The sequence below is a fragment of the Equus przewalskii genome, chromosome 16 (assembly GCF_037783145.1).
Source record: "Equus przewalskii isolate Varuska chromosome 16, EquPr2, whole genome shotgun sequence".
Classification (NCBI taxonomy): domain Eukaryota; kingdom Metazoa; phylum Chordata; class Mammalia; order Perissodactyla; family Equidae; genus Equus; species Equus przewalskii.
Window position 1 is genome coordinate 56,637,892 of NC_091846.1, and position 21,855 is coordinate 56,659,746.

Genomic DNA, 21,855 nt, shown 5'->3' on the forward strand with positions numbered 1-21,855 from the left:
CGATTGCAGGAAGTGGTGAGACAATGCATTTGATGCCTGGGCAAACACTGAAAAAAATACTTTACATTTTGTATGTTAAACATTATTCCTAAATTTTCTAATTCCTAGTTTGTTTTTTCCTTTTACTATGAGTTATTTAAAAGAGTTTCTTGTTTACTGAGTAGAATGTCTTTAATTTGAGATGTAACTTTATAGCATTGTGATCAGAAAATAGGCTGTGTGTAATAACAATCCTTTATAATTTGATTGGGCCTGTTTTACAATAAAGTACATGCTCAATTTTCATAAATGTTCCTGGGCATTTTTGAAAACTTCTGGTAATCTGTACTTCTACAGCATCTCGATCTGTATGTTTCCATTAGATCAAGCTTTCTAATTGAATAGGTCAAAGCTTATATGTCCTTACTCATATTTTGTGCTTGATCTGTTAAATAATAAAACAAGAGTATTAAGTTATATATAATGTATCTGGGAATATATCCTTTATACACATATGATATAAATTATATATATTTGAGGCTATGTTCTTAGGTCTTTAAAGATTTATATTTGTAGTATATACCTGCTAAATTAAAGACTTTATTATTTTGCAATGATCTTCTTTCTTCTAAGTCTTTATCTAACATTGAAATAGGCAATTTCATTTTACGTGCTCTGAATTTTCCTGAGATATCTTTGACCTTTATTTATTTTTTGATGTCCCTTTAAAATAGTTGGATTTGAGGAAGTTCTTTTCAAAAAGAACTTTCGCATGATAGTATTTTGTTCATACAGTATTACTAGTCCACTTATATTTATTTAAATTCCTCAAATTTGGAGTTATCGACCATTTTATTTTTTGCTATTTCTTTGGGACTCACTTTCTGCTTTTTTCCTCCTTACTTTTTCTTTCTTTTTTTGGGTTGGCTGACTTTCTTTCAAATGTTTTAGTGTGATTTTTTTTTTTTTTTAACCTAAGTAAAAAGTTATTTATATTACTTTTTTGGTTAACCTAGCAATTTCAATATGGGCACTTAAATTATCAAAGTATATAATGTAATCACTAACTTTGCCATCTTTCCAAAGAATCTAAAAATCTTAGAATACTTTTTTCATTTACCTTATCTTTGTTACTGTTTTTCGTTATTTTCATTCTATCTTATTTTGATCATAAACGAGTTCGTTGTTGTGATGTGAATAGTTAATGCTTTTCTATATTTTGAGAAAAGTTTGAAACTAAAAAAAGTGAAACATCAGGATTTCTTACTAATTTTTTAACACAAAAGACAATTCTAAGGCTCACAATAGAACTGTAAGTCCCTTTTGTCATTTTCATTACAGCAAGAAGGATTAATTGAAAATCAAGAGGGTAGAAAATCACATTGTTGTTTGTAAGAGCAACAGTTTAAGCTGTTGCACATTCGGTGCTCCTCAAAATCAAATGTGCGTGGGAGTCACTGTGCAACTTGTTAAAATGTGGATACTAAATCAATAGGTCTGAAGTGGAGCATGGCCTTCTGCATTTCCGAGAAATTAGCAAGTGATGCTGGTGCTCATGGTCCATGGAGCACACTTTAACTGAAAGGGTATGATCCATTTAAACACTGTAATAAGAGCATATTCCACATAGGGGATGAAATGAAACCTACTACATTATCCACTTAAAAAACATTGAGAAATCTGTATCTGTTTCTCTTTAAAGTTGTAAGTAGAACACAGTCTCCTGGTGCTCTGTTAAACCTAATAAACAAACTTACCATTGACAATGAACACACTCCAAAAAGGCTGTGAAATGAAAACATAAACTATTTCTTATTCTCCCAATTACTCATTTGACATATGGACGTCATTAACAAAGTGATGAAAATATTCTGAGTATGCTTTTCACAATGAATAATCAACACGACAATTAACTTAAATGCCTATCATAAAAATAAATTTATTAAAAACATAAGTAAAACATTTATGGGAGTTTCTGTTATACTAAAGATATTTTCTTATTTATGTTTTTTAATCTTTATGGTAATTTTCAAGAAAATATGTCACAATGAATGTTGACAAAATGAGAATAACAAATTAAATCACAGTGATAAGCCATTAATTACTTAATTCTGAAATTAAAACACATCACATGTAATAAATACCTATTTATGTATTAGCTATATAATTCTATTTTCATATTCAGTGTCTTTAAACTTTAAATCAATCTGTTGGTTTTGGTTGTTTATCTTTCCAAAATAGAATTAGGACCCAGCCGTGTGGCCAAGTGGTTAAGTTCCTGCGCTCCACTTCGGAGGTCCGGGGCTTTACCTGTTAGGATCCAGGGCGCGGACATGGCACTGCTCCTCAAGCCATGCTGAGGCAGCACCCTACATGGCACAACTAGAAGGACCCACAACTAAAAATGCACAACTACGTACCAGGGGCCTTTGGGGAGGAAAAATAAAATCTTAAAAAAAAAATCCAAAATAGATTTAAATGTGTCAGTTCACCTACATATCAGTCATGATATTATATAGCAGTTATTTTCCAAATTTTTTTAAAAAGCGCTGTAGATATCTTTTCAATTAATCTGTCTCATTTAGTTAGCAACTGTTATACTCTAAAATCATTTAATTCGGAGAAAAGAGGGAAGTTTTGTGTAGCCTAACTTACATAAAATGCTGTTTTCTTTTGTTTTGTTTTAATATCTTCAATATTTGTACTGCTTTACTGGTTTCTTTGCTCGCAAAATATATGCTCATAAATTTCAAAAGTATGCCCTTTTAATTGATTGATTATTTTCAGTATTTGCTAGAATACATATTTCCTTAAATTATATCCTAAATATGCCATTTAAGTTTCTCAATTGTGATCCTTGAGTTTTGGAGAAAATATATTCTGTATGTCAATTTTACTAATGGAAAACCTTGTCTATGAAAAGGAGACAGGAACAAAAAGGATGTTTGAATTCATATGAGATATTTGGTTTCAAAGAGAGTTCAGGTTGATTTTAAAAAGATGCATTTATGCATAAATAATCTTGATTCATTATTTTTGATTAGCTCTTATTTGGCATGACTCAACCTACCAATTTATCTCTGCACCACTATAAGAAAATAAATAAGAAGTCTCTGGACTCAACCAGAATACATTACAGAATAACACGATTCAAGCGTAGCAGCAGCCTATCAGCAGAGTGTGCCCAATATAGGTTAGCGTTTCTTTCAAAAACATGGTTTTACTTATATGTAGATCCCTAAGGATTTCTGTCTAAAAACGATTAAAATAATCTGCATCATCATCATAATTAATCTCCATTCCTCCTGTCTGGTCTGAACTGGATATACGTTTAGTCTCGCTAATGAAGATCATGACCAATGCTTAGTGATTGAGAAGAAATTCCCATTTTTATTAGAGAAAATACCTAAAGATAATTTTATAGTGATTATTTTAAGCAACAAATTGAAAAAGTTTTCTTCATTTTTTATTGGCTTATAGGTTTAATTATAAGCTTGTCTGTTTACCCTGAACCATCCTTACACTCATTCGTTGCTTAATGACGGGGATACATTCTGAGAAATCCGTCGTTAGGTGACTTCATTACTGTGCCAACATCTTGGAGTGTACTTACACAAACCTAGATGATATAGCCTACTGAACAGCTAGACTATATGGTCTAGCTTATGGCTCCTAGGCTACAATCCTGTATAGATGTTACTGTACTGAATACTGTAGGCAATTGTAACACAATGTTGAGTATTTGTGTATCTCAACATATCTAAACATGGAAAAGGTACATCAAAAATACAGCATAAAAGATACATAATGGTACAGCTGCATGGGGCACTTACCGTGAATGGAGCAGGCGGGACTGGAAGTTGCTCTGGGTGACTCACTGAGTGAGTGCTGGGTGGACGCGATGCCTGGGACATTGCTGGACACCACTGGAGACTTTAGAAACACTGTACACTTAGCCTACACTAAATCTACAAAAAAATTTTTCTTTCTTTAATCATAAATTAACCTTAGCTTACTATAACTTTTTTACTTTATAAACTTTTTAACTTTTAAAAACGTCTTGACTCTTTTGTAATAACACTTAGCTTAGAACATAAACACATTTTACAGCTGTACAAAAATATTTTCTTTCTTTATATTCTTATTATATAAGCATTTTTTGTATTTTTAACTTTTCTTCTTTACTTTTCAAATTTATTTTGTTAAAAACTTAAGACACAAACACACACATTAGCCTAGACCTACACAGAGTCGGGATCATCACTGTCACTGGCTCCCACCTCTACATCTCGTCCCGCTGGAAGGCCTTCCGGGGCAATAACATGCGTTAAGCTATCATCTCCTATGAGAACACTGTCTTCTTCTAGAATAGCCCCTGAAGGATCTGCCTGAGGTTCTTTTGAGGAGGAGTCACTCTTTTCAGAAATATGTTCATGGTGGTTTGTTTGGTTTGTTTCTTTTTTTCATGACAGATTTGCTTGTAAACAGATAATGCACCATGAACATTCCTCTCTATTAAGGAAAATCTTTCAGTGTTCATGTCCATGTTTTCAAGATTTTAAGGAGCTTGTTGGGGTCTGCAAAAGCTTCTGCCAAATCCTTCACTGTGAATTTTCTGGGAGGTTCATCTTTTTTTTTTCTACTGCAGTTTCCCTTTTTCTTGCCTCTTCTTCAGCTATGCATTGCTATGCCACTTCTGACAACACCTCACTGATTGTATCCTCAGGAGCCACTTCTAGGAGCTCCTCGATGTCATCCTCATCCTCACCTGGGTTAAATTTGTCTGTTTTCTCAAACACAGCCTTGTTTATTTGTGCAACCTCCTCAACCTTGGCAAATCTTTTGAAGCCATAGATGAACCTCTTGAGTGCTCACTCCAGAGGCCCTTCATACACTCCTTGGCGACATCACCCCAAGCCCAAGCAAGGTTCTTAATGCAGTCATGGATGTTGTATTCCTTCCAGAATTGCACTAGTGTCTCTTGAGTGTCTTTCTCTGTTGCAGCACTAGCCTGGGCAAAGATCCTTCTCAGGTAGTATGCCTTGAAAGCTGCTGTAATTCCTTGATCCATTGGTTGAATCAAAGAGGTGGTGTTTGGAGGAAGAAACACTGCTTTGATACTGGGATAAAGATCGCCAGTAAAAGGAAAATGTCTGGAAGCATTATCAACAATAAGCAAAATCTTGACAGGTATATTATTCCCCAAACAGTACTTACTCATTTTGCTGGCATTCAGCAGGGCATCTTGAAAGAAGTGCTGGGTCATCCATGACTTCTTATTGCTCTCATAGTACACTGGCAGTGTGTGCTCACTGATAGTCTTCAAGGCCCTGAGGTTCTCACTGTGCCAGATCACAAGGTGTTTCAATGTGTAGCCTGTAACATTGCCTCCTGAGCAAGACTGTTAACCTGTCTTTTAAAGCCTCAAAACCTGGTGTTGACTTGGCCTCCTCATGGATGAAAGTCCTTTCAGGCATCTGTTTCCAGAATAGGGAGGTTTTATCCATATTGAATATTTCCTCTGGCAAGTAATTTTTTTTCACAATCACCTTATCCAGAGTTTCCAAAAATTCTTCAGTTGTCTTCAGAATGAGACATTTATTGTTTTATTTTTTTGAGGAAGATTAGCCCTGAGCTAACTACTGCCAATATTCCTCTTTGTGCTGAGGAAGACTGGACCTGAGCTAACATCAGTGCCCATCTTCCTCTATTTTATATGTGGGACGCCTACCACAGCATGGCTTTTGCCAAGCAGTGCCATATCCACACCCGGGATCCAAACCAGCAAACCCGGGGCTGCCGAGAAGCAGAACATGTGAACTTAATCACTATGCCACCAGGATGGCCCATCTTTAATTGTCTTCTTTTCTTTTTTTTTTTGAGGAAGATTAGCCCTGTGCTAGCTACTGCCAGTCCTCCTCTTTTTTGCTGAGGAAGTCTGGCCCTGAGCTAACATCTGTGCCCATCTTCCTCTACTTTTTTTTATATGTGGGACGCCTACCACAGCATGGTGTGCCAAACGGTGGCATGTCCACACCCGGGATCCCAACTGGCGAACCCCAGGCCACTGAGAAGTGGAACGTGCAAACTTAACTACTGCGCCACGGGGCTGACCCCTTTAATTGTCTTCTAATCAGCACTCACAGACTCAGCATTCACTTTCATATTAGGTAATGAATAACAATTCTTGAATCATTTAAACCACCCAGAGCTAGCAGTAAATTCAAAATCGTAGTCAGGTCCAGTCCATTTGTTTTCCTTTGATCTTTTTAGTTCTTTTTTTCTTGCAATAACAGTGGTTTATAACATCATATAAATTTCAGGTGTACATCATTATATATTCTGATTTCTGGGTAGATTTCATGTTCATCACCCAAAGAAATCACAGTCCATCATCACACACATATGCCTAAACACCCCTTTTGCCCTCTTCCCTCCCTCCTTCCCCTCTGGTAACCACCAATCCAATCTCTGTTTCTACGTGTTTGCTTGTTGTTGTTTTCATCTTCTACTTATGAGTGAGATCATATGGTATTTGACTTTCTCCCTCTGACTTATTTCACTTAGCATGATGCCCTCAAGTTCCATCCATGTTGTAGCAAAAGGCTGGATTTCAGTTTTTCTTATGGTTGAGTAGTATTCCATTGTGTATATATACCACATCTTCTTTATCTATTCACCACTTAATGGTCACCTACGTTGCTTCCAAGTCTTGGTTATTGTGAATAATGCTGCAATAAACATAGTGGTGCATCCATCTTTATGCATTCGTATTTTCATGTTCTTTGGATAAATACCCAGCAGTGGAATAGCTGGATCATATGGTAGATCTATTTTTAATTTTTTGAGGAATCTCCATGCTGTTTTCCATAGTGGCTGCAAGAGTTTGCACTCCCACCAGCAGCATATGAGGGTCCCCTTCTCTCCACATCCTCTCCAACACTTGTTTCCTGTCTTGTTAATTATAGACATTCTGAGGGCAGTGAGGTGATATCTCATTGTAGTTTTGATTTGAATTTCCCTGATAGTTAGCGACATTGAACATCTTTTCATGTGCCTGTAGGCCATCTCTATATCTTCTTTGGTGAAATGTCTGTTCAGAACTTTTGCCCATTTTTTAATTGGGTTGTTGGTTTTTTTGTTGTTAAGATGTATGAGTTCTTTATATATTTTGGATATCAACCTCTTATCAGATATATAGTTTGCAAATATCCTTTCCCAGTTGTTAGGTCATCTTTTCATTTTGTTGATAGTTTCCTTTGCTACGCAGAAGATTTTTAGGTTGATGTAGTCCCATTTATTTATTTTTTCTATTGTTTCCCTTGCCTGGTCAGACATGGTGCTTGAAAATATGCTGCTAAGCAGGTCCAGCCTTTTCTTTCAACACAGCAAACAAACTTTTTGCTTTGGATGTGATGGTCATGGTCCTGAGAGTTAAACACTTCTGTGTCTGGTCTTCGATCCAGGTCATTAGAAGTTTCTCCATGTCTGTTATAGGCTCTTCTCAAATTTCTGTTAGTCTCATTGTCTTCAATGAAGCGGATACTTTAACCACTTCTGTCACTTTGTTTTTGTTCTTCAAGATCATAACTATGGTGGAATGAGACATGCCTGATTGGTGAGCAATAACCATCACTGATTTTCTACCTTCATAGTCCTTAATCACTTTTAATTTTTTCTTCAGGTCAATTACTCAATGTGACCTCTTACTGGCAACATTAGCAGTAGATTTGTATGCCTAGAGGCCATGAGAAACAAAATAACATGATCAAATCACACATAAGAGAAAATGATGCAATCAAGAGACGGTAACCATGAGATGTATGAGGCCGCTCCTGGGAAAATACAGCACATGGTTTTACACTAACTTTTTTTTATAAGTAGAAAAATTGCACTCTAAAATAACAACAAACAATATAGTATGGTAAATACATAAACCAATAACATTGTAGTTTATTATCAAGTGTTATGTACTTTCCATAATTTTATGTGTTGTACTTTTATATAACTGGCACCACAGTAGGTTTGTTTACACCAGCATCACTGCAGCCACATGAGGAATGCTTTGCACTAGGATGTTCCGATGGCTACAATGTCACTAGACCATAGGACTTTTCCAGCTCCATTATAATCTTATGGGACTACTGTCTTACAGGAAGTCCATTGTTGACCAAAACATTGTTACGTGGTGCAAGACTGCAAACATAAACTGTCATAAATGATATTAGCAACATTCATCTTCAGAACACAAAGTTATATTTATCTAGAGTCCATATTTACTACAGGAAAGATGTGGGATTTTAATAAATCAATGCATAGATTGTATATCAGAGCCTTCTTTCTTATTTGCATGTTCTTCTTTTACTACTTTTTAGTGTAAGTTAAGTGTCTATTTCAGGGTAAATATGATGAAACACTCATTTGATAAAATGTAACTAATCTTTGAATTGTCATATCAGCAAAATAAATAATAATAAGTAACTCTTTGTCCATATATTTTATATTATATCGAAAAGAGTGAATGGTCAACATGAAAATTCTTATTGTGTTATTATTGATTGCATCCACATGTGGAATAACATCATTTATGTTTAGTAGAAAAAATAGCCCCAAAAGTTATACTCTTGTTGCTCTATAGGACGTGACTAGTTTTGTTATCTAAGTCAGCAATCTTATTCCAGAATTCTTTCTTTAGTTTGTCTTGAATTATCATTCAACAGTTGCCAACAGCTCTGTTGAATTAGCTTTAATATCCTCTGCTTTCTTCATTAATGAGAAGGAAAATGTTGAGACATGTTCACTTAATATATTATATGAGTCATGCTTTTAACTCTTGACAAAAATTATAAATTTCGATGTGGATGTTTCAATTCAGTATAAACTAGAAAGAATCCTTTTATTGGTTCATTTCAGTTAGGAAATGTATTCACTTTTTTGTTTACTTGTTTCCTGAGGGAAGGCTCTTATTAAATCAGTATTATTTTAAAATCATTATGATATTTTTTTACATCATTTTCTTTTAAATTTATATAAGGTTCCAGTATCATTCTTGACTGAATAATGTTCCTCTCCAACCATCTCTGCTGGTCCATTTCTTTATAAGGTCAATAACATTTCTGAAAGGGAAGCAAACATGACCCAGACTCCCAATCTGCTTGTCTCACTCCTATTAGAATACGGGAATGATTCTAAGGCCACACGATATAACAGGATAAGAGCGATCTGAAATAGGGACTAAACTGCGTACAATATGGGGCCTATGCTGGCCTAGTAAAGGACTGGGTTAGGTCACACTGTGTCATTGTTGCTGACACTTCCTGATCAGTCACTGTTACTCATGAGATTTTCTACTCCCAAGTGAAAAAGTTGAACATTATTTCTCACCTGCTGTAAAGGAAGGAAACACTGGGGCCAAGCCAGTGGTGCAGTGGTTAAGTGCACACATTCCGCTTCTGGGGGGCCTGGGGTTCGTCGGTTGGGATCCTGGGTGGGGACATGGCACTGCTTGGCACGCCATGCTGTGGTAGTCGTCCCACATATAAAGTAGAGGAAGATGGGCATGATGTTAGCTCAGGGCCAGGCTTCCTCAGCAAAAAAAGAGGATGGCTGACAGTAGTTAGTTCAGGGTTAATCTTCCTCAAAAAAAACCAAAAAAGTTAAAAAAAAAAGACTGAAACATTAATTTAAGAAACAAAATAGTGGAAAACCCTTGGAATAAGAACAGACATTGTAATTGGGCAAGAATTATAACAGCCAATATTTTAGTATTGTCATGGACTAGTGACCCTGAGGAGCTCAAGGGTAGATTTAGATATTTTAACTTTTTCTCCAAACTGTTCTTTTTCCATTTATTATGTTAAGGAGATGCAATCACCAACCACCCTGAACCAGACCAAGCCTCAACACAAGAGTTACACCTGTGACCTTTGCCTTATTTTGAATGCTAAGATCTCTCCAGAAGGAGCTTAGGCCTTATTACCATAATCTGCAGTGTATGTGGAAGCATGTTTTCCAACTGAGCCTGTGCAAATGAATACCCACTTCTCCCTTTTGAATATTCATTCCTCATTCAAAATAAATGTCCCTGCTTCCCTTGGTTTGCGATGGCCCCCTGTTTTGTTAAATTCTGAAAAGAGTCTTCAAAATGCAATGCATTTCAGCAAGATGTGAAAAATCATAAGGCCTCATTGCTTTAAAATGCGTACATTTTAAATATAAACAATAAAAGAAATTAATAAGCAAAGCTTTATCAAGATGTACACATCTAACTTAATTTTTTAACAAAGTTTAAGCATCAGTATATGAAGATCAAAGCAAGATCGTGGACCAGGTTGAGTTGACTAAAAATAGGAGATAAGATTGAATTAATTTAAAGCAGGGAAAAAACATGGCTGAATGTAAAGCTGCAGCTCAGTCTTAATGATGTCTAGGCCAAGCAGAGAGAGTTAGAATATGTACAGAGGAGCTTAAAGGTAATGGAAATTTGTAGAAGATTAAAGATAACAAAAATGGATTGGATGGATGTGATTAACAGAAATCTATGGCTGGGAATGTTTGGAGCCAATCGTGTCAAAGTCAAATTGCATGACAAATATCCATGAGTCTGAAAAATGTTCAAAATAAGGATGCCAGTTGTTAAGATGGGTAGGGCTCATATTTACTAAATGCCTACGTGCCACACACTTTTCTAAGTGCTTCAGATACACTGAGGAACAAAACAGACCTGTTGCCGCACTGCTTATCTACTAGAGGGTTGAGGTAGTCAATAAGAAAAAAAATGTATTAAAATATGAGAACAGAGAAAGAAGTGGTAAAAGCAAAGAGACCTGTTCTAAAGCTGATGCTGTAATCCAGGTAAGAGATAAATGATGGTTACTTGACAACTGAAGGTAATGTGGTATCTTGGATAGTGTGGGGGACTGGAATTGGCCACCCCAAGATATGGCTCTTTGGCATGAGGATTATTTTGGGCTGGTTACTTTTAAAAACTGCAGACATGAAAGAAACTCTGAAAAGCAGAATTTACTTACCCTTTGTTAAGAGACATTTACATTTATAAAGGAAATCTCCATCTCTAAAGGTGTCTCCCTCTCTGTACCAGGAAGAAGGGAGATGACCTTATCTCTAGAAACTCTTAACCAATGCAGAAGGCAAGGACTTAAACCTGCATAATAACCTTACCCTTGTGTACTGCACTTTTCTGGTAATCTCCCATAACTGACTCCCACCAGCCCCAACATCCTCCTTTGTCTTTAGCTGAGGATGGTATTTAAGGTGAGAGCTTCTGCCATTTTGGTGAATTACTCAGTTTTTCTGGGTCTCTCCCATGTATACATGTTATAAAGCTTTGTTTAGTTTTCTCCTGTTATTCTGTCTCATGTAATTTAATTTGTTGTCCAGCAAGAAGTACCCAGAGCAGGTAGAGGAAATGTCTTCCACCCCTAAATAGGATCTTGGAACAGAAAAAGGACATTAGGTAAAAACTAAGGAAACTTGAATAAAGTATGGACATTGGTTAATAACAATGTGTCAATATAGGTTCATTAATTGCAACAAATGTACCATACTAATGTAAAATGTTAGTAATAGAGGCAATTGGGTAGTGTTGAGAAGCATAAGGGAAATCTGCTCAATTTTTGTGTCGATCTATAACTGCTCAAAAAATTAAGGCTTTTATCAATAAAATATAAGGATAATGTAGTAATAATAAAAGGTGCTTAGTCTTATCTTTTCAGTCATCTATATGTTTCTTCCTTTTCACTTTAACTATCTTGTTTTGCTAATCAGAGCTCTGCTGGCCTCTGGTTGTCATTTTCTTTAGGTCACTTTTTTCTAATCCAGCACTAGAAACTGTTGTACTCAGGTGTTCTGAAATTTCACAAGACTGTGTTATTACATTTTTTTTAGCCATTTCATCTCAATGGGCCCTTATAATGTGACAACATCTGTCTATGTTTATTCAAGGACTTTTTAACTATTATTTATTCAATTATTCCCCCCCCCCCATTATTCTTATTCTGGCACTCCTATAGGAGGAGCATTTTACTTTTGTTATTTATTCTCCAATGCTTTTTGTTTTAAATAGGTATGTCCCATCTTTTTTATCATTTCCCTCTATTTTAAGAGATTTAATTTATTTCATAATAAATATCAAAAACACTTATTCATATGTGTTTTATTTTCAGTCTGGTCATTGCAAATCATTCTGGCAGCAATTGTATTTTCATTTTCACAGTTTATTGTTTTCTGCTTTCAGTCTAGTTAAACACAAATTGCCACCTTCTCTGCACTCTTACCAGAGCTGTTAAATCATTGAGGGAAAAGGCCATAGTCCCGCAGACTTTTATCAATTTAAATGTTTGACCACAAACATCAAGTGGGTCCCTGGTCCCGCCTGGAAATCTGCTACTTATCTCTGATTAATGATTTCTTTTCCTATTAAACATCTTCTTCACACTTTTCTTTTTTTCAAATTTGTACCATCTTCTCACTGTCAGCTTATGAGCTTGATTCTAATTTCACTAAAAGAAAAAGACCAGAACAGAATTTCTTAACCTTACTACAACTCTCCCTCCATCTATTCCACCTTTAATAGGATTGAACTCTCTCCAATCTAAGACCAGCCGTTCCACCTATGCACAGGATTCCATCACCTCTTGCCTTGCTTAGATAAACAAGTTTCTCAGTGTGTCTCAAGTTATTTCCTCCATTCTTGACTAAAAATTAATCTCTGTTTAGTACAATTATGCAAGAAAATTAGGTGATACAAAAATATCCACCTTAAGAGAAGAAAATCTTTCATTTCATATCACCCTCTAATGGCCATTTCTTTGTTCATAATTTAGCAAATGTAATCACAATAGTATTCTCAACTCATTGGTCCACTTCCTCGCCTCCAGTGTTGTTATTAATCCAATCAAACTAGGTTATTATTTCTACCGTTCATTTTAATGTTTCAGTCTCGGCTCACTTGACCCTCATCTTTCTTGTGGTTAGCCGATCAACTATTTATTCTTATAGGACTCATTTTACTATGCTTTCACTGTTTTCCTGCTTTTCTTTCTCCTTAGCTGGCCCCTTCTTGTAGATCTCCTTTTGTTAAATATTCTTTATCTTCTAAATCACTGGATGTTGGAAATGCTCTAAGGCTTTTTTCTAGGAGTGATTCATTATTTTGTAAGTTAAGAGAATGGCTTTTGTAAGTAAAGAGAAGTAGCAGGGTTATGGAAGGAAAAAGAACAAAGTTATGAAAATGGATAGGCACTACCTTAGTTTGCAAATAATTTGATTCTGAATAGTACAATTAAAGGAGTTGAAGATAAGTAAATAACTTGCCTAACAACCTTCCCATTTCCTCCACTTCCACTTGTGCTGACATCCAGTAAACAGTTATACCTCCTCCGCCTTCCCATGCCATTGTACACACGTCAGGATTAACTTCTCTAAATCCTTAAAGTTCATCTGTTCTCCCCTTAGCTCCTGCAAAATATTAAAGCTAATTGTCAAAAGCAAGCTGATCTGTTTCCTATAAATTCTCCCTGTGAATTTAAGAAGATTGAATATGTGATTCTGAAAACTCAAATCAAAACAACCTGAGTCTTTTGAGCGCCTTGACCGGAATGTAAAGGGGCCAAAGCCCTCCATGACACATTCTCTCTTGGAATCTCTTTGGTGGCAACACAGGAGTGGAAATGTGATTTTACTACCTCCGTGTTCTGTTTCCTTTACTGGTTAACAGTAGGATTATTCAATAACTGACTTTACTACTCCATTTTTCTGTTCTCTTCAACTCGTGATTGGGTAACGTTTACATGCTTCTATTATAGAGCTCAACCAATTATTTTATAATGCCTGTTTAATTTTTTTCTTCTAGGTTAAAAAGGATTTTGAGGAAAGTATCAAACACTCAGCAATAGCAAAATTAAAAACACCAAATCAATAAGTAGTTATGTAGTAAGAGTTTATTGTGCCTGTAAAAACAGTTTGTGACCTGGGAGCTTTCAAAAATAAAAACTGATATAAAGTTCAAAGACGTGAAGTTACAGGATGGCTTATAAGGTAGAAATGAGGAAGTGGTTACCCTTACAATAATTAGTTATTACAATGCGTGTTTCCAGATGGCAGGGAATTGATTAAAAATAATTATCTCATACAATATTTAGGAAGATGACAAGTTTCTTTCATGATTGTCAGAGGCATTTACAGAAAATAATCTTAAGTTTTACTTTTGCTCATGAAATAAGCTAGATTTAGTCTTATTTACATGGCTTGAATGGTTTTGTCTGCTTAAGGAATTCTCATGTCCTGTCTCCATTATTTATTTAATTTAGCACATTGCAAAGTCCTCTTAGAGTAGACTCTCATGATTCTTTATAATAATAATATGATGGAAATTTCTAGAAACTGAAGAAGAACAAACCCAAGTGTTCCATAGGTCTTTACTAAAATGGTATTAACGTTATTTTAATTCTCTACATTTTGGTGGGATTTTCAATCACTTGGATATTTCTGCACAGAATAGTGATGATTATTTGGTAATTTGCTATCCGACAAGAGAGAGTTTGCCTGCTCCCACAAAGTCATCTCTTCAGATTATACATGATTAGTGTCCTAGGTGGGAGGGGGTACACTCGACACTTTACTACTCTCTCAAGGCAGATATTTGGAGTCCATTGCGGAATTCAGTCAAACTGTTTTTTGCTTCATGTTAGCTAAAAACGTAACAAAATTATTACGTGATTATATGTCAGTAATTCTGAGCCTTATTTGTTTGCTGACAGATTTCTAAGAAGAAGCAGGAATTAGAATCAATCATCTTTTCTACATCCATTGCTAAATATAGCATGCAGACATTGGCATCAATAAATGTTTTGTTGATCGAATAAATAAATGTCTAAAATATTGAATATTACAAGCTGGGAAATAGCCATGGGTTCCATAACTTTTTTCTTAGAAAATAATTCATGATATTTTACAGGTGTTTCTGCCTGTATATTTAAGCTTATGGACATGTTGAAAAAAACAAACATATATAGATAATAAATTAACAAACTATCTCCCCAATAATGACACAAAGCTATGAAATTTTATTATGCATATTTGAAATTCAATGTTATTTCAGCAACAATTAGAATGTTGACTCAAACTCTTACATCATAACATTTCAATTAAATAGTTGAAATTATGAGGCATTATAATGTGCAGGATTTTATTTTTTACAGTTTTAGAATTTTAAATTAGAGTGTGAAATTTCAGGAAATACTAACAAATTCATAGCTTTAAAGTGTACTTTATGACAATGTTTCTTAAAATGGAATTCTACTGCTATTGATTTATTATGTAATATTTATCTTCTTTGACTGTTGTGCTGGCTACTTGAGGGCCTGGATGGTGTCTAAGAAATAGCACTGAGAGGGAATCCAGACTTAGAAATCCAGAGAACTTTTTGAGCATGTACTCTCCCATTTAGTTTGTGACTTGTGAAAGAAATTTGACCCCTCTGACACTAAATATATTAACCATACATTATAAGAAGCTATGGAAATATTAAAGTTTTTTCTAGTTCTCTTGTCATATAATTGAAATTTGTTCATATCTTATACTGCCAAAGTAACACAAAAATAGGAAAATATTTTATGTAATACATAGCTGGTCTCTGATTTTCTAAATTTTGCTCACATCCTAAATGAAGCATCTGTAATGGCTAACTTTTTAAAATTAATTTTTAATGAATTGTATCCAATTTAAACAACATATACATGATTTTCTTTTTGATTTTCTAAAATGTTTTTATCATTTATTTAATTTATACTTGGACTTTACCTTATATACTATCATTTGTTGTTAAACTTTACTTTGCTATGTTTTCGTTTAAAGCACTATTTGCCTCAGGAATATGGATTATCTATCATGTATAGAGAAGTTATTCCAATACCTAATTTATTAGTCTGAGGGCCAAAATGCATTAATCTGATTGTTTAGCTTACCAACTAGAATCCTAGTGATTGTAAGGACCACAAAATTTCAGAAGGGGGACCATTTACTTGGTTAAATAGTGAAAATTGACGTTTCCATAGAAGCCCTCTAATTTTTACTCAATTCTTTTTTTCTTTGATTATTAAAACTAAGACATTTTTCACCTTTGCAGCCACCATGAAAAATAGCAACATATTGGCGCAACAGATTTGCTATAACGGAATTTGCATTTTCACATTTTCTCATTTATAGATCCACTTCTTAATTTTTTTAGGTAAACAGTACAGACACTTTTTAAAACATTTCTTCATGCAGCATTTGGCTGTGATTAATTATATCATTAAAACTTTTCACAGCACAGCCAGAGGAACTCACAACTAGAATATACAACTATATACCGGGAGGGCTTTGGGGAGAAGAAGAAAAAGAAAAATTTTTCTTCACAGATTACATTATTTCTAGTTTATAATGGACAATTAATAACTTAAGACATTAAATATATGAACAATTTTTAAATAATCATTATAATGCAGATCTTAAATATTAAATCTTTTTCATCTCCTTCCAATATTAGTCTTTTCTCCTTTTGGTTAATATCGATAGATTACTATAACAACATACATTTAAGGTAAATATTTTTTAACACATTTGCTGTCTATAAAAAACTGTATCAGTGTTATATTTTTGTGATGAACATTTAATTGGGTCAAATATGTAAACAGTGTTTAGCTCTTAGAAATGTTTCAAAATGAAGTTTCTTTGAGGCACCTTCTCCCTTGTTTTCAAAACCCACTTAGAACTGCCTTTGTGAAAATGCGTTATGATCTTATATAACTGCAGCAATTGCATCATAAATAATTTCAGTAAGGAATACTACTCCTCAGAAGTAAATCTTCCTTTGTAGTTGACACAATAATAGCTAATACTTTTATAGCCCTTACCGTGTGCCAAACATTTCTAAGTGCTGTAGATATATTAAGAGATTTAATCTTCTTAATGACTATGTGAGTTCCTTACCATTTTGAAGTTGAGAAAACCAAAGGGCAAAGAGGTTAAGTAACTTGCTCAGTATTACAGAGTTAACAAGGTGAAAACCCAGGAGTCTGACCCGAGTATCTCTGCTCCTAGTTTCTTGCATTTGGCTCTTGGTTGCTAAACCATGTTAACACCTTTTGTTTCTGTTTCATCATATTTTAATCCATTTTCTCACTGGGATCGAGAAAAGCAAAGAAATCCACCATACGGTTTTCTAATTTTAGATGAGAAAAATGTGATATTTTGATGCTACTAATGAGAGAATTGAAAAGTTCTGACAGATGAGGTTAAGACTAGAGATCTATACTCAAGGACAAATGTTTACCAAGAGTTTTAAACTCTGGAGGAAAATGGGATTAAAAAACATGAAAATTCCAAAGTCAGAAAGAATTTTACTGGTAGTGATGAGTTTGAGAAGTACTATGGATTCGTGTGTTTCAAGGAATGGAAAAACTTAATTTTAGCAAACAAGTAAACAACAGGAATTATATGCTTAAACACAATTTGAGGGAAATCAATCAATGCAGTATTTAATGGTAAATCTTATAAAGAGAATCATTAGCTTATGTATGCATTAATGTTCATATTTCGTTGACATAATTGTCACTACATGTGTATATAAATCATATACAGATACACACGTATCATATATGTAGAGCAAACATTCTTCATCTAACAATATGTTAAAAATTTCACTGTAATCACAGTGAAAATTTTCATCTGAATAAATTCTTACCAAAAAGATTCTGCAATTAATTATTTAGGTAAATGGATTGCTATTCAATTTCCTACATACTTCCATATTTTATCTACTATAGTATTCTACATCAAACTTTAACACAGAATAACTTTTAGGACCAAGATATTCAAAGGGAACTTGGACATAGTAAAAACTAGTCAGTAGTAGTCCTTTAATAAAATGCTGTAATTCATATAAAATAAGGTAATTTTTTCCTTAAAATATCAGTCTATCTAGATATGATTAAATTCTTAAGAAGCAGTTTGAAATATTCCATGTGTCTTTTTATCTAATTATTACCTTAGTCAGTTTCCATTTGTCTCTAAATATTTATTTTATATGTGTTTTGTCATGTTCAATGAGGAGGCAAAAACTACAACAGCTATTTTAACTTAGAAAATTGATTATTAACAGTTCTTCACTTGATATTAAATTTCTAGTTAAGGTAACCACAAAAGTAAATAAAAAAGATTTAGGAGTCTCTTAGGACTGAGGGAACAAAGGGAAGAGGCTGGGTTTAACTAAAGTTTGGAATTCAGAAGAAGGGCGTTAAAGAACAGAAACTCAGATCTGTGATGTGCCATGGGTCTGTATTTATAGAAGGGGCTCCATTGCTCTGGGACCCAGACTTCTTGGATGCTCCTCCTGTAGAGAGGTAGGGTCTATGTCCTCTTCCTGTGAATCATTATCAAACCAGTAACCAAGAGAATGTACCAGAAGTGATGTTGTTTAATTTCTGTGGCTAGGTCTGAAAGTCATGCTTCCTCCTACTTGTTTTGGAACACTTGTTGTGGGGAAGTCATCTGCCATATAAAAGGTCTGTCTGCCCTGACACTGCCATGGTGCAGAGGGCACTTATAGTCACTATAGTAAGTAGCCTAGTTGAGCTTCCAGCTGATGGCAAGCATCAGCTGCTAGCAATAGAAATGAGCCATTCTGGATGAAGGCCCAGTTATGCCATGGGATGATTACATGACTGTAGCCTTAGCCAATAGCTGACTGTGACTGCCCAGGGGACACCAAATTGAGCCCATACTGAGTCCCTACCCTACTAATTCATTTTAAAAATTAGTCCTTTGCTCCTACATTTTGATGGTGGTTTCAAAGGTGGGTGGTTGCAGGTGGTTTGTTATGCAGTAACAGTAACTACTAACCAAATACTGCAATAGTAGGTACTTAACAATAAGCATGCAAGAATGTAGGAGTCCCTTCTTCTTCCTCCAGCCTTACAGTCTCCCTCAAGTGCCCCCGTTTGGAAGTGACTGGCTGGGTGGTAGCTGGCAAAGCAGAAATGCGTTTTGTAGTTTTAGCTTCTGAATCACAATAAAACAGCAGATTCAGAGCTGAGAGATAATAGCTTTATAAGGGTGCTAGATATTTACATAAAAGATGAACACCATTCCAGGCTCAAACTAAAATTTTAATGACATTTAAGAATATTTACACTATAAATTTTGTAGGTGTTTGGAAATGACTCCAAAATGGTAACGTAGGATATGGGTTGCAGAAATGGTACACGGATTACTATGAAGCAGAACCAATCTGCCTTATAGAATTAGCCTACATTGAGACTTAAACATATCTTCACAATTAATCTCCATCTCTGTTACCATTGTCAGGAATAATAATTAACTAATTATTAGAACAGCTTTCAGATAATCTCATATTGTTATTAAAAGGACTAACACACATTTAGCCTGCCTCTTGCCACTCCTGATAATCAGACCACACTAGCAATATAGCTATTTGAGCTAAAAGGGGAAAAAAAATAGCAAAAATTGCAATCAGGACAATCAGGACAGATTAGATATTACCATTTTGCTATTCCCTTCTGAGACAGGGCTTATTATAGTATATGTTTGTTCCTATGAATATTATTAAGTTAGACTATTGGAAATTAAATAATGATTACTACTAATAACATTATTATAATCGTTGCAACTTTCCAAAGTTCCTCTTTCATGAATAAGAAGTATACATCTAAAAAATAATAATGTTTGAGTAAGAATTTCTGCCATATTAAAAATTTTTGTTAGGTCTCAGTCACCTTTTTAAAGAATGACGTCTTATTGTTCATCTTATTACTCTTGAACCAGCTATCCCTAATTTTCCCTATGCAGAGTATTCTGAGTGCTTCTCTCTTATTTTCTATCTCATTAGTTAAACTCCCTTTTGATTCTTTATCTTAACTATATATTTGAGATAGACAAAATTTTTCACTTATGAACTTGACTTCCTCTCCTAAGTGACATTCACTTTCCTCTTCAGTTTCTATTGCATCAGGTCTTTGCTAACGCCAAACCATCCTACTTGGTGCCTACAATCTCTTATTTCTCTAAAATCTACTTGGGAAACTGCTTCTGTAAAGCTTCTCTTAGTACCATAAATTGAACACACAAAGTTATTTGAAATAACAATTTTAATATTCAATGGCAAAGAAGAGTAAGATGTATGTGTCACAAGTGTCACCACAACAGCCTGATGGTAAACCATAATGGGATTTGAATTCAGAATCATTTAACATACAGGAGTATCTCTATATACTATAAATTTACACCAGGTAACCCAAATACCTGCAACTTCAAAAAGCATAGATTAAAACACACCAAAAAGCCAATTATTTTGAGAATTATTGAGGAAAGTCTACACTTTCCAATGTCTTAATATGCCTTACACTTTTTAAGGATGATTAATCTGTTGAGTGCTCCTTTTGTGCTATGGATTTCATATTATCTTGATTAATAATCCATAGAATTTCTATTAAGTAACCATTATTATTCCAGTTTTAAGTTGAGAAAAATGAAATATCATTAAGGTGACAAATTTTCCCAACATAATTCATCTAGCACAAAAGATTGATAGAGCCTGAGAATGTGTAAAAGGAGAATTAACCAAAGTAAATTATCCAACAACCTCAGTTAATGATAGGCAATATAATGGCACTTATATATTTATCTGTTTGATTATTTTTTTGCTTTGTTCAACATGAGACCTGAAATAATAACATGCAAATAACAATAAATAATAAATATCAGGATGAACTGTTTCCTGACAGCCAAAGGGAAATAAAAGGTTGGGACATGACCTTGTATTATTTCTAATATAGTGATCAAAATAATCTTCTAAATGGAAATTAAACTTCCTCTTTGACTAAGTTGTTAAAAACTTTAAAAACAATTTCTCACATGGAGCTGCATTTAGGAAGCACAAACGATATGGAGGGAGATGTATACATATATCTTTTAATTAATTATGTAGCATTAAATGATATAGAGAAGTTAACAAAGTAGACAGCACAGTTTAATGAATGGATGCTGGCAGAAGGCATGAGATTCTTGGATTAAAGGAAAAAAATTTTATTACTCATGAAACAGCAAGAAGCATCATCGTATGTCCAACAGTTGGCCTTGCCTCCAAGATTCACAGAGACAACATGCATTAAAAGTGTTTGCTAACCCTGGGCCAGCATGTGAACATTCTGTAACTCCCTGTTTTGATTAATCCACAGGTGTTAGGAGGCAATTGAGCTTGTGTTTCAGTTCATATCTTTTGAGGAAAGTAAGGAGCCCTTCTCAGAAATGTGCCCCAGACAGAGTTAAAAATAAAAGTAATGGGGTAGTTAATTACTCTTAAGCTTTGCAGTCACTTCAAAGATTTGTTAAATCTTACAGTGTCATTTGCTCCAGGTTTTGGTTCAGTTTGATTTTGTTTATATGTTTTCTGTTTTTGGATTGGAAGTCCAGGCAGTGACCAGACATTTTCTGTGAACATATTTCAAAGTTAAATTGGATTCTTTCCGCTATCAACTGTACCACATATCACTGGAATATATTTGACGTGGTTGCTAAACTGACTAAAATCTAAGATAAAAAACTTCTATGTGTGTTGCTACGACCAAACGGTTATTTGAAAACTATTGTCTTAATCGTCAAAATTTCAAAAATTTAACTTTTTATGTGTCAATTTAAATCTATCCTCCAACACTTCAGAACTATGTCATTAATTGCAATTATCAGTGATGATGAGATTTTGTCAGAAAGACCCTTGTGAAGCTATCCATCGAGTAAAATATAGAGGAAGACCTGTCGAATGAGCTTTAGCAAAAGAATTAGTGGACTTAGGTTTGC